Source organism: Triticum aestivum, chromosome 3B, assembly GCF_018294505.1.
Source record: "Triticum aestivum cultivar Chinese Spring chromosome 3B, IWGSC CS RefSeq v2.1, whole genome shotgun sequence".
NCBI classification, from domain to species: domain Eukaryota; kingdom Viridiplantae; phylum Streptophyta; class Magnoliopsida; order Poales; family Poaceae; genus Triticum; species Triticum aestivum.
Genome location: NC_057801.1, coordinates 742,805,922 through 742,819,671, shown reverse-complemented (window position 1 = coordinate 742,819,671; position 13,750 = coordinate 742,805,922).

The window sequence follows — 13,750 nt, the reverse complement described above, 5'->3', positions numbered from 1 at the left end:
GATGTAGTCGTACATCTTCACGATCCGACCGATCCAAGTACCAAGCGTACGGCACCTCCGAGTTCAGCACACATTCAGCTTGATGACGTCCCACGAACTCCGATCTAGCAGAGCTTTGCAGGGGAGTTTCGTCAGCACGACGGCGTGATGACGGTGTAGATGATGCTACCGATGCAGGGCTTCGCCTAAGCACCGCTACGATATTACCGAGGTGGAATATGGTGGAGGGGGACACCAAACACGGCTGGGAGAGATCAACAGATCAACTTGTGTGTCTAGAGGTGCCCACCTGCCCCCGTATATAAAGGAGCAAGGGGGGAGGCAGCTGATACGTCTCCAACGTATCTATAATTTTTGATTGTTCCATGCTATTATATTACCCCTTTTGGATGTTTATGGGCTTTATTTTACACATTTATATCATTTTTGGGACTAACCTACTAACTAGAGGCCCAGCCCATATTGTTGTTTTTTTGCCTATTTCAGTATCGAAACTGCTACACGTACGACTACGGCTTGTCCGATTTGGTACGATGCAGCATCCAGCCGTAGCTGGACTTCGAATCCAACTAACACACGGTTTGATCTACTCCGTCGGACAAAATTCGTATGTGAATTGTCATACGCATAGCATGGTTGTTTCAGTATTTCGAATAAAAGGAATATCAAACGGAGTCCAAACCTAATGAAACCTTCGGGAGCGTGATTTTTGGAACGAACATGATCCGGAGAGCTTGGAGTGCAAGTCAAGAAGCTTCCGAGGGCCCCACGAGATAGGGGGCCGCCCCCCTGTAGGGCGCCCTCCCGTGTCTCGTGGGCCCCTCGGGCGGCCACCGACGTACTTCTTCCTCCTATATATACCTACGGACCCCAAAAACATTCAGGAGCACCACGAAACACAATTTCCACCGTCATAACCTCCTGTATCCGCGAGATCCCATCTTGGAGCCTTCGCAGGCACTCTGCCGGAGGGGGAATCAACCATGGAGGGCTTTTACATCAACATCCTTGCCCCTCCGATGAGTTGTGAGTAGTTTACCACAGACCTACGGGTCCATAGTTATTAGCTAGATGACTTCTTCTCTCTTTTTGGATCTCAATACAATGTTCTCCCCCTCTCTTGTGGAGATCTATTCGATGTAATCTCTTTTTGCGGTGTGTTTGTCGAGATCCGATGAATTGTGGGTTTATGATCAAGTTTATCTATGAATAATATTTGAATCTTCTCTGAATTCTTTCATGTATGATTGAGTTATCTTTGCAAGTCTCTTCGAATTATCAGTTTGGTTTGGCCTACTAGATTGGTCTTTCTTGCCATGGGAGAAGTGCTTAGCTTTGGGTTCAATCTTGCGGTGTTCTTACCAAGTGACAGAAAGGGTTACAAGACACGTATTGTATTGTTGCCACCGAGGATAACAAGATGGGTTTTATATCATATTGCATGAGTTTATCCCTCTACATCATGTCATCTTGCTTAATGTGTTACTCTGTTCTTATGAACTTAATACTCTAGATGCAGGCATGAGTCGGTCGATGGGTGGAGTAATATTAGTAGATGCAGGCAGGAGTCGGTCTACTTGTTATGGACGTGATGCCTATATACATGATCATGCCTAGATAATCTCATAACTATGCGCTTTTCTATCAATTGCTCGACAGTAATTTGTTCACCCACCGTTATACTTATGCTATCTCGAGAGAATCCTCTAGTGAAACCTATGGCCCCCGGGTCTATCTCTTATCATTTTTGCTTTCAATCTACTTTTATTTGCATCTTTACTTTTTGCATCTATATTACAAAATACCAAAAATATATTACTATCTCTATTAGATCTCACTTTCGTAAGTGGCCGTGAAGGGATTGACAACCCCTTTATTGCGTTGGTTGCGAGTTCTCAGTTTGTTTGTGTAGGTGTGTGGGACTTTTGAGGAGCCTCCTACTGGATTGATACCTTGGTTCTCAAAACTGAGGGAAATACTTACGCTACACTTGCTGCATCACCCTCTCCTCTTCGGGGAAAACCAACGCTAGCTCAAGATGTAGCAAGAAGGATTTCTGGCGCCATTGCCGGTGAGGTCTTCGCTCAAGTCAAGACATACCAAGTACCCATCACAAACCCATCTCCCTCGCATTTACATTATTTGCCTCTCGTTTTCCTCTCCCCCACTTCACGCTTGCCGTTTTATTTGCCCTCTCTTTCCCAATCTCTCTCTCTTTTGCTTGCCCTTTCGTTTGCTCGTTTGGTTGGAATAGATGCTTATTTATTGCTAAACAGAGAACCTAAGATCTATGGATCCTCATCCGCTTGCTAATATTTTTAAGAGATCCAATTATAATGAACCAATTGCTAGTGAGTTTTGTGCACTAGATTATCTTTATGAAACTTTGCTCAAAATTTGTGAATCTGAAAATTATGATGAAGAAATTTATGAAGAGATTCACGATAACTCCTTGAATAAAAGGCATGATTGCAATGATTTTCCTATAAATTCTCTTGATGTCAATTGTGCTAATAATATGCAAAACCCTAAGCTTGGGGATGCTAGTTTTGCTATGTCTACTACTTGTTTCAATGATCATGATTGGGGTGATTCTTCTTATTACCTTGAAAATTTATTTAAGCCCCATGATGATTATGAGATTGATAATAGTGTTTGCGATAATATTGAAAGTGGGTTTGGAAGAGTGTCAACTTTAGGTCCCACATATTTGAAGTATGTTCAATCTTATGATATTTTTGATAAAAGTGGGTTCGGAAAGGTCATGACTTTAGTTAATGTTAATCCCACTATCTTGGAAGAGAGTCAACTTTTCATGCATGTGGATCGTGTTGAAAATATTTTATGTGATAGCTATTTTGTTAAATTTGCTTATGATCCTACATGTAATTATTATGATATAGTAAAATATGGTTGTAGAAATTTTCATGTCACTAAATTACCTCTCTTCATGTTGAGATTGCTATCATCTCTTTGTTCTTCCTTGCATATGCTAGTCTTTGCTTGTCTTGATAATTTGTTTGCTTACAAGATTCCTATGCATAGGAAGTATGTTAGACTTAAATGTGTTTTGTCACATGTTTTATGATGCTCTCTTTGTGCTTCAATTCTTGTCTTTCATGTGAGCATCATTGAAATCTCAATGCCTAGCTAAAAAGGCTTTAAAGAAAAGCGCTTGTTGGGAGACAACCCAATATTTTTCCTTGCTGTTATTTAATCAATCTTGCATCTACTCTCTGTTTATATGTGTTTTTATCTTTTAGTTAGTGTTTGTTCCAAGTAGAACCTATAGGATAAACTACGATGATAGTTGATTTGATTCTGCTGAAAAACAGAAACTTTGCGCTCACGAGAAAAATTCAATAAATCACAGAAACGTGATTTTGCATTGATACTTTTTGATGCTGATCAATAGACAAATTTTCCAGTACGTCCTATTTTGGTAGGATTTTTAGAGTTCCAGAAGTTTGTGTTAGTTACAGATTGCTACAGACTGTTCTGTTTTTGACAGATTCTGTTTTTCGTGTGTTGTTTGCTTATTTCAATGCATCTATGGCTAGTAAATTAGTTTATAAACCATAAGGAAGTTGGAATACAGTAGGTTTAACACCAAAATAAATAAAGAATGATTTCATGGCAGTACCTTATGTGGTTGTTTTGTTTTCTTTCACTAACGGAGCTTATAAGATTTCCTGTTGAGTTTTGTGTTGTGAAGTTTTCAAGTTTTGGGTAAAGCTTTTATGGACTATGGAATAAGGAGTGGCAAGAGCCTAAGCTTGGGTATGCCCATGGCACCCCAAGATATTCAAGGATAGCCAAAAGCCTAAGCTTGGGGATGCCCCGAGAAGGCATCCCCTCTTTCGTCTTCGTTCATTGGTAACTTTACTTGGAGCTATATTTTTATTCGCTACATGATATGTGTTTTGCTTGGAGTGTCGTGTATTATATTAATCTTTGCTTTTTAGTTTGCCACAATCATCCTTGCTGTACACACCTTTTGGTAGAAGCCTATTTGATTAGAATTTGCTATAATACTCTATGTGCTTCACTTATATCTTTTGAGCTTGATAGTTTTTGCTCTAGTACTTCACTTATATCTTTTAGAGAAAGGCGGTAGAATAATTTTGAAGAAATTGCTAGTCTCTCATTCTTCACTTATATTATTTTGAGAGTATTTTAGAACAGCATGGTTTTTGCTATGATCATAAAGTTGGTCCTAGAATGATGAGCATCCAAGTTGGGTATAATAAAAACTATCATAGAAAGTGAATTGGATGCTATGATCAATTTGATGCTTGATAATTGTTTTGAGATATGGAGGTAGTAATGTTATGCTAGTTGGATGATTATGAATTTAAAGAATGCTTGTGTTGAAGTTTGTGATTCCCGTAGCATGCACGTATGGTGAACCGCTTTGTGATGATATTGGAGCACAATTTTATTTATTGATTGTCTTCCTTATGAGTGGCGGTCGGGGACGAGCGATGGTCTTTTCCTAACAATCTATCCCCCTAGGAGCATGCGCGTAGTGCTTTGGTTTTTGATGACTTCTAAATTTTTGCAATAAGTACATGAGTTCTCTTGATTAATGTTGAGTCCATGGATTATACGCACTCTTTCACCCTTCCACCATTGCTAGCCTCTCTTGTGCCGCGCAATTTTCGCCGATACCATACACCCACCATACTCCTTCCTCAAAACAGCCACCATACCTACCTATTATGGCATTTCCATAGCCATTCCGAGATATATTGCCATGCAACTTTCCACCGTTCCGTTCATATGACACACATTACTTTTGTCGTATTGCTCTTTGCATGATCATGTAGTTGACATCGTATTTGTGGCAAGGCCACCTTCATAATTTTCGTACATGTCGCTCTTGATTCATTGCATATCTCGGTACACCTCCAGAGGCATTCATATAGAGTCTTATCTTGTTCTAGCTTTGAGTTGTAAATCCATAAAAGTGTGATGATCTTCATTATTAGAGCATTGTCCTCATGAGGAAAGGATGATGAAGGCTATGATTCCCCCACAAGTCGGGATGAGACTTCGGACTTTACAAAAAAAAGAAAAAGAAAAAGAAAGAAAAAAGAGAAAGGCCAAAAAGAAAAGAAAGAAGGCCAAAGAAAAAAAAGGGGAGAAAAAGAAAAAGAAAAAGAAAAAATATAATGAGAGAAAAAGAGAGAAAGGACAATGCTACTATCTCTTTTTCCACACTTGTGCTTCAAAATAGCACCATGATCTTCATGATAGAGTCTCATATGTTGTCACTTTCATATACTAGTGGGAATTTTTCATTATAGAACTTGGCTTGTATATTCCAATGATGGGCTTCCTCAAAAGTGCCCTAGGTCTTCATGAGCAAGCGAGTTGGATGCACACCCACTTAGTTTCTTTTGTCCGTTGCATGGCAATCCCTACTCACTCGCATTGATATCTATTAATGGGCATCTCCATAGCCCGTTGATACGCCTTGTTGATGTGAGACTATCTTCTCCTTTTTGTCTTCTCCACAACCACCATTCTATTCCACATAGAGTGTTATGTCCATGGATCACGCTCATGTATTGCATGAATGTTGAAAGAGTTTGAGATTATTAAAATATGAAACAATTGCTTGGCTTGTCATCGGGGTTGTGCATGATTAAATACTTTGTGTGATGAAGATAGAGCAACAGCCAGACTATATGATTTTGTAGGGATAACTTTCTATAGCCATGTTATTTTGAGAAGACATGATTACTTTGATTAGTATGCTTGAAGTATTACTATTTCTTTTATCATTATGAACTTTTATTTTGTATTCATTTGGATCTGAACATTCATGCCACAATAAAGAAAATCACATTATGAATTATGCTAGGTAGCATTCCACATCAAAAATTTCTTTTCTATCATTTACCTACTTGAGGACGAGCAGGGATTAAGCTTGGGTATGCTTGATACGTCTCCAACGTATCTATAATTTTTTATTGTCCCATGCTATTATATTACCCCTTTTGGATGTTTATGGGCTTTATTTTACATATTTATATCATTTTTGGGACTAACCTATTAACCGCAGGCCCAGCCCGTATTGCTGGTTTTTCGCCTATTTTTCAGTATTTCGAAGAAAAGGAATATCAAACGGAGTCCAAACGGAATGAAACCTTCGGGAGAGTGATTTTTGGAACAAACATGATCTGGAGAGCTTGGAGTGCAAGTCAAGAAGCTTCTGAGGGCCCCACGAGATAGGGGGCCGCCCCCCTGTAGGGCGCACCCCCTGCCTCATGGGCCCCTCGGGCGGCCACCGACGTACTTCTTCCTCCTATTTATACCTACGGACCCCAAAAACATCCAGGAGCACCACGAAACACAATTTCCACCGTCGTAACCACCTGTATCCGCGAGATCCCATCTTGGAGCCTTCGCCAGCACTCTGCCGGAGGGGGAATGAACCACGGAGGGCTTCTACATCAACATCCTTGCCCCTCCGATGAGTTGTGAGTAGTTTACCACAGACCTACGGGTCCATAGTTATTAGCTAGATGGCTTCTTCTCTCTTTTTGGATCTCAATACAATGTTCTCCCCCTCTCTTGTGGAGATCTATTCGATGTAATCTCTTTTTGCGGTGTGTTTGTCGAGATCCGATGAATTGTGGGTTTATGATCAAGTTTATCTATGAATAATATTTGAATCTTCTCTGAATTCTTTTATGTGTGATTGAGTTATCTTTGCAAGTCTCTTCGAATTATCAGTTTGGTTTGGCCTACTAGATTGGTCTTTCTTGCCATGGGAGAAGTGCTTAGCTTTGGGTTCAATCTTGCGGTGTTCTTACCTAGTGACAGAAAGGGTTGCAAGACACGTATGGTATTGTTGCCACCGAGGATAACAAGATGGGTTTTATATCATATTGCATGAGTTTATCCCTCTACATCATGTCATCTTGCTTAATGCGTTACTCTGTTCTTATGAACTTAATACTCTAGATGCAGGCAGGAGTCGGTCGATGGGTGGAGTAATAGTAGTAGATGCAGGTAGGAGTCGGTCTACTTGTTATGGACGTGATGCCTATATACATTGATCATGCCTAGATAATCTCATAACTATGCGCTTTTCTATCAATTGCTCGACAGTAATTTGTTCACCCACCGTTATACTTATGCTATCTCGAGAGAAGCCTATAGTGAAAGCTATGGCCCCCGGGTCTATCTCTTATCATTTTTGCTTTCAATCTACTTTTATTTGCATCTTTACTTTTTGCATCTATATTACAAAATACCAAATATATATTACTATCTCTATTACATCTCACTTTCATAAGTGGCCGTGAAGGGATTGGCAACCCCTTTATTGCGTTGGTTGCGAGTTCTCAGTTTGTTTGTGTAGGTGCGTGGGTGAGGGAGTCCTGGATTAGGGGGTGTCCGGATAGCCAGACTACCATCATCAGCCGAACTATCATCGGCCGGACTATCATCATCGACCGGACTCCAAGACTATGAAGATACAAGATTGAAGACTTCGTCCCGTGTCCGGATGGGACTTTCCTTGGCATGGAAGGCAAGCTTGGCGATACGGATACGTAGATCTCCTACCATTGTAACCGACTCTATGTAACCCTAGCCCTCTCCGGTGTCTATATAAACCGGATGGCTCTAGTCCGTAGGACACAACTACAACCATTACAATCATACCATAGGCTAGCTTCTAGGGTTTAGCCTCCTTGATCTCGTGGTAGATCCACTCTTGTAAACATCCACAATATCAATATCAATCAAGCAGGACGTAGGGTTTTACCTCCATCAAGAGGGCTCGAACCTGGGTAAAACATCGTGTCCCTTGTCTCCTGTTACCATCCGCCTAGACGCACAGTTCGGGACCCCCTACCCGAGATCCGTCGGATTTGACACCGACATTGGTGCTTTCATTGAGAGTTCCTCTGTGTCGTCACCGATAGGCTTGATGGCCTCTTCAATCGACAACGACACAGTCCTGGGTGAGACTTTTCTCCCCGGACAGATCTTCGTATTCGGCGGCTTCGCACTGCGGGCCAACTCACTTGGCCATCTGGAGCAGATCGAAAGCTACGCCCCTGGCCGTCAGGTCAGGTTTGGAAGCCTAAACTTCACGGCCGATATCCGCGGGGACTCGATCTTCAATGGATCTGAGCCAGAGCCGAGCGTGCCGCGCTGTCACGATGGGCACGACCTAACTCTGCCGCCGGACAGCACCTTGGAGGCCGCACACGAATCCGCTCTGACCCATAGTCCGGAGCCGATCGCTCGGATTGAGGACGGATGGCTGGACACCGCCTCGGGAGCTGCAACTTCTACGGCGATGGAGCCAAACACTTACCTTGTCCCGCATAAAGCTCATGACTCCGAGGTGCCGGACTCCCTACCGGACTCCGAACCTCCTGCGCCCCTGCCAGTCGAATCCGATTGGGCGCCGATCATGGAATTCACCGCTGCGGACATCTTTCAGCACTCACCCTTCGGCGATATCTTAAATTCGCTGAAGCATCTCTCGCTATCCGGAGAGCCCTGGCCGAACTACGGCCAGGATGGTTGGGATGCGGACGACGAAGAAATTCAGAGCACACCCGCCACCCACTTCGTAGCCACCGTCGACGATCTAACCGACGTACTCGACTACGACTCCGAAGACATCGACGGTATGGACGACGATGCCGGAGACTATCAAGAACCAGTGCCTACAGGACACTGGAAGACCACCTCGTCATACGACATATACATGGTGGACACCCCAAAAGATGGGGACGGCGAAGAAGCAACGGAGGCCGATTCCTTAAAGAAACAGCCCAAGCGCCGACATCAGCGGCGCCGCTCTAAATCCCGCCACAGCAAGAATGGAGATTCCGGCACAGGAGATAATAACACCCCGTAAAGTGCCGAAGACAACCCCCTCCAGCACGATCCAGCGCAGGAGGAGGCAGAAGCAAGCCATCACGAGAGGGCGGCAGACGAAGAGGTCGAGGATGATAATTACTTACCTCCCTCCGGAGACGAGGCAAGCCTCGACAATGACGAATTCGTCGTGCCTGAGGATCCCATCGAACAAGAGCGTTTCAGACGCAGGCTAATGGCCACGGCAAACAGCCTAAAGAAAAAGCAGCAACAGCTTCAAGCTGATCAAGACCTACTGGCCGACAGATGGACCGAGGTCCTCGCGGCCGAAGAGTATGAACTCGAACGCCCCTCCAAAAGTTACCCAAAACGCAAGTTGCTCCCCCGACTAGAGGAGGAAGCGTACAAACCTGCATCACCAGCGCATAATATGGCAGACCGACCACCTCGTGGCCGGGACAGAGAGGCATGCAAGCCCTCCACCAAAACCGTACCCCGGCATCGCTCAAAAAGCATGAAGGCACGGGGGAATGCGCCGGACTTGCGGGATATATTGGAGGACAAGGCAAGACAATCCAGATCTATCTATGGATCACGTGGGCGCCCCAAGACCCACGACGAATACCGTCGCGCCGGATACAACTACTCCGGCCGGGCCGAACACAGCAGACAACGCTCTCTTGAGCTACGTCGCGATATTGCTCAATACAGAGGCGCCGCACACCCACTATGCTTCACTGACAAAGTAATGGATCATCAAATCCCTAAAGGGTTTAAACCCGTTAATATCGAATCCTACGATGGCACAACAGACCCCGCGGTTTGGATTGAGGATTATCTCCTCCATATACATATGGCCCGCGGCGACGATCTTCACGCCATCAAATATCTCCCGCTCAAGCTTAAAGGACCAGCTCGGCATTGGCTTAACAGCCTGCCCGCAGAGTCAATTGGATGCTGGGAAGACCTGGAAGCCGCATTCCTCGACAACTTCCAGGGCACGTATGTGCGACCACCGGACGCAGATGACCTAAGCCACATAATCCAGCAGCCAGACGAATCGGCCAGGCAATTCTGGACACAGTTCTTAACAAAGAAAAATCAAATCGTCGACTGTCCGGATGCAGAGGCCCTCGCTGCCTTCAAACATAACATCCGCGACGAGTGGCTGGCCCGGCACCTAGGACAGGAAAAGCCGAAATCCATGGCAGCCCTCACATTACTCATGACCCGCTTTTGTGCGGGAGAGGATAGCTGGCTAGCTCGCAGCAACAACCTCAGCAAAAACGCTGGCAGTCCGGATACCAAGGACCGCAATGGCATGTCGCGTCGAAACAAAAACAAACGCCGCATTAACGGCGACAGCAATGAGGATACGGCAGTCAACGCCGGATTTCGAGGCTCCAAGCCCGGTCAACGGAAGAAGCCATTCAAAAGAACCACTCCGGGCCCGTCCAATTTGGACCGAATACTCGACCGCTCCTGTCAAATACATGGAACCCCTGAAAAGCCAGCTAACCACACCAACAGAGATTGTTGGGTATTCAAGCAGGCAGGCAAATTAATCGCCAAATACAATGACAAGGGGCTACACAGCGATGACGAGGAAGAGACCCGGCCGCCGAACAACAGAGGACAAAAGGGATTCCCCCCTCAAGTTCGGACGGTAAACATGATATATGCAACGCATATCCCCAAGAGGGAGCGGAAGCGTGCACTAAGGGACGTATACGCGATGGAGCCAGTCGCCCCAAAATTCAACCCATGGTCCTCTTGCCCGAACACTTTCGATCGAAGAGACCATCCGACCAGTATCCACCATGGCGGATTCGCCGCATTGGTTTTCGACCCAATCGTCAATGGATTTCACCTCACGAGAGTCCTGATGGACGGCGGCAGTAGCCTGAACCTGCTTTATCGGGATATAGTGCGCAAGATGGGCATAGACCCTTCAAGGATTAAACCTACAAAGACATCTTCAAAGGCGTCATACCAGGTGTCGAGGCCAGTTGTACAGGCTTAGTCACACTGGAAGTGGTCTTCGGATCCCCGGATAATTTCCGAAGCGAGGAGTTAATCTTCGACATAGTCCCGTTCCGTAGTGGCTATCACGCTCTGCTCGGACGAACCGCGTTCGCAAAATTCAACGCGGTGCCGCATTATGCATACCTTAAGCTCAAGATGCCAGGCCCTCGTGGAGTCATCACGGTTAATGGAAACACGGAACGCTCCCTCCGAACGGAGGAACATACAGCGGCTCTCGTGGCAGAAGTACAGAGCAGCCTTTTAATGCAATTTTCGAGTCCGGCCGTTAAACGACCAGACACAGCCAAACGCGCCCGGAGCAACATCAACCAAGACCACCTGGCACGTTCCGAGCACGCGTAGCAATGCGGCCTCAACCCCAGCCCTCGCACAATTGTAAGACAAACTCTCCGCGTACATAATTACGCCCTGGAGATACCATGGGCATAGGGGGAGAGGCACAACCACAACAGACCCAGAGTGCGGTTCGACCACACCAGGGGCTCCCAAGTGTGTCGCTCTTTTTATCTTTTATTTCTCTCTTTTTTATACAGAATTCTGTCCGGCGGCGAACCTGCCGAACTCATGATGCAACAGCCAGGGAGGGACAAAGGCCGCGATGAACACTCAGGTGGTCTCCATTACGAGCATTAAATTTGTTAAATACACCATTCCGCGGCCTACCCCTGGAGGGAGACGCCTTTATTCGTCCAATCCCTTGCTTTCCGCACTATTTGTATCATTCCGCACTCATAGCAGCTCTTCTCGAATAAAATGCAGCACTTTTTGCCCATAATTGCATTACCTTATATATATATATATATATATATATATATATATATATATATATATATATATATATATATGTTCATTTACGACATGTTGCATCCGTACATTTTGGTACGGCCAAATACACCAGGGGCTTATGTTCCCCGCATTATGGTGTGATAAAGTCCGAACACTTTCAGAGGTCCGGCACCCCGAACTTATAGCATTATATGAATCGGCTCTGAATCATGTCTTGGGTCAATAGTTGGGTTTGCCCGGCTCCCATGTTTGGCACCTTACGTTCCATTCTATCGGCTAAGGTAGCACTGGGAGAACCACTGCGATTGCGCCCCGGTTGAGCCGGGTTAACGCCTCAGTGGAGAAAGCTAAAACTGACTGTCATGATAAGGCGAGAGACCGGTCGCTGTTCGAGAGGTCCTTTCGGGTCCTTAAAGACCTACGCCGCTTCGAGCGAAGTTCCGGATAATGTCCGACGAAGGCGTGGATAGCGCCCCGAATACGGTCTTCCGAATACTAGGGGCTTCGCCGAAATTTAAAATTATAGAATTCTATGGCTAAGTGAGAGTGTTCAAGCACTATAAGTCCGGTTGCCTTGTTCGTTGTGTTGAGCGCCTCCCTAGATGGACCCAAAAATGGGAACAAGAGCGCTCATGTTTATCCCGAACACCCCAGCACTCGTGGCATGGGGGCTGAAGCCGACGACTTGCCATCTCTCAGATTTAATAAACGGCCGCACAGAAGGTAATATTTTAAATTAACAAGCGTTGCTTAGCGCATATGAACAAAGTTTTCAGCGCACAGGATAACACATTGCGAATTTACTCAATAATTACATCCCTGGGGCACTCATCCGCAATTTTGCGGGCACCCTTCAGGACAGTCTTATAGTACATCTCGGGCGTACGATATTCCTTGCCTGCTGGTGGCGCGTCAGTGATTATCTTCTCCGCATCCAGCTTGCCCCAATGCACCTTTGCGCGGGCAAGGGCCCGATGAGCACCTTCAATACAGGCGGAGCGCTTGATAACCTCCACCCAGGGGCACGCATCCACCAACCGTCGCACGAGACCGAAGTAGCTCCCAGGCATGGCCTCTCCAGGCCACAGCCGGACTATGAGGCCCTTCATGGCCTGCTCGGCCACCTTGTGGAGCTCGACCAGCTGCTTCAGCTGGTCGCTAGGGGGCACCGGATGGCCGGCCTCAGCATACTGAGACCAGAAGACCTTCTCCGTTGAGCTCCCCTCCTCGGCTCGGTAGAATGCGGCGGCATCAGACACGCTGCGAGGCAGATCTGCAAACGCCCCTGGAGAGCTCCGAATTCGGGTAAGTAACTCGTAATTTACATTCACATGCTTGCTTTGCATGAAAAATGCCTTACCCGCCGCTATCTTCCTCACCAACTCAATCTCCTGAAGGGACTTATGGGCATCAGCCTTGGCAGTCTTGGCACTTTCGAGAGCCGAGGCAAGCTCGGACTCTCGAGTCTTTGAGTCACGTTCCAAACTCTCATGCTTTTCCATGAGAGCCTGGAGCTCTTGCTGAACCACCGCCACCCGCGCCTCCTGCTTTTCTCGCTCTGCCCGTTCTGCGGCCGCATTGCGTTCGGCCGCAGACACGGCCTCCTTCAGGGTCACCACCTCGTTCGTGGCCCCTGCAGTACCCATGTTATCCTTGTTATTTTTTGTTGCAACCTAAATCCTTTTCTGTAAGGTACAAGTTCAAAGTGGTGTTACTCACCTTCTTTGTCCTGGAGCTGCTTCTTGGCGCGGCCGAGCTCTTGCTCGGACCGCTTGAGCTCGTGCTTCAAAGCACCGACCTCCACAGTCAGTGCGGCAGAGGTCAGTAGCGCAGCCTGCAACCCATATTGACATAATTTTTTAGCAACCCTGCGTATATCTTTTTTTTTTCAGATCCTCAGTCCGGCTTTTCTTTCCGAACACCGAACCGAGCATCAGGGGCTACTGTCTATGCGGTATTACATTGCATATTTTTTAATTTCTTACCTCAAAGCCTGATAGAAGGCTACTGCAGGCTTCGGTCAGCCCGCTCTTGGCAAGCTGTACCTTCTGAATCACCGCACTCA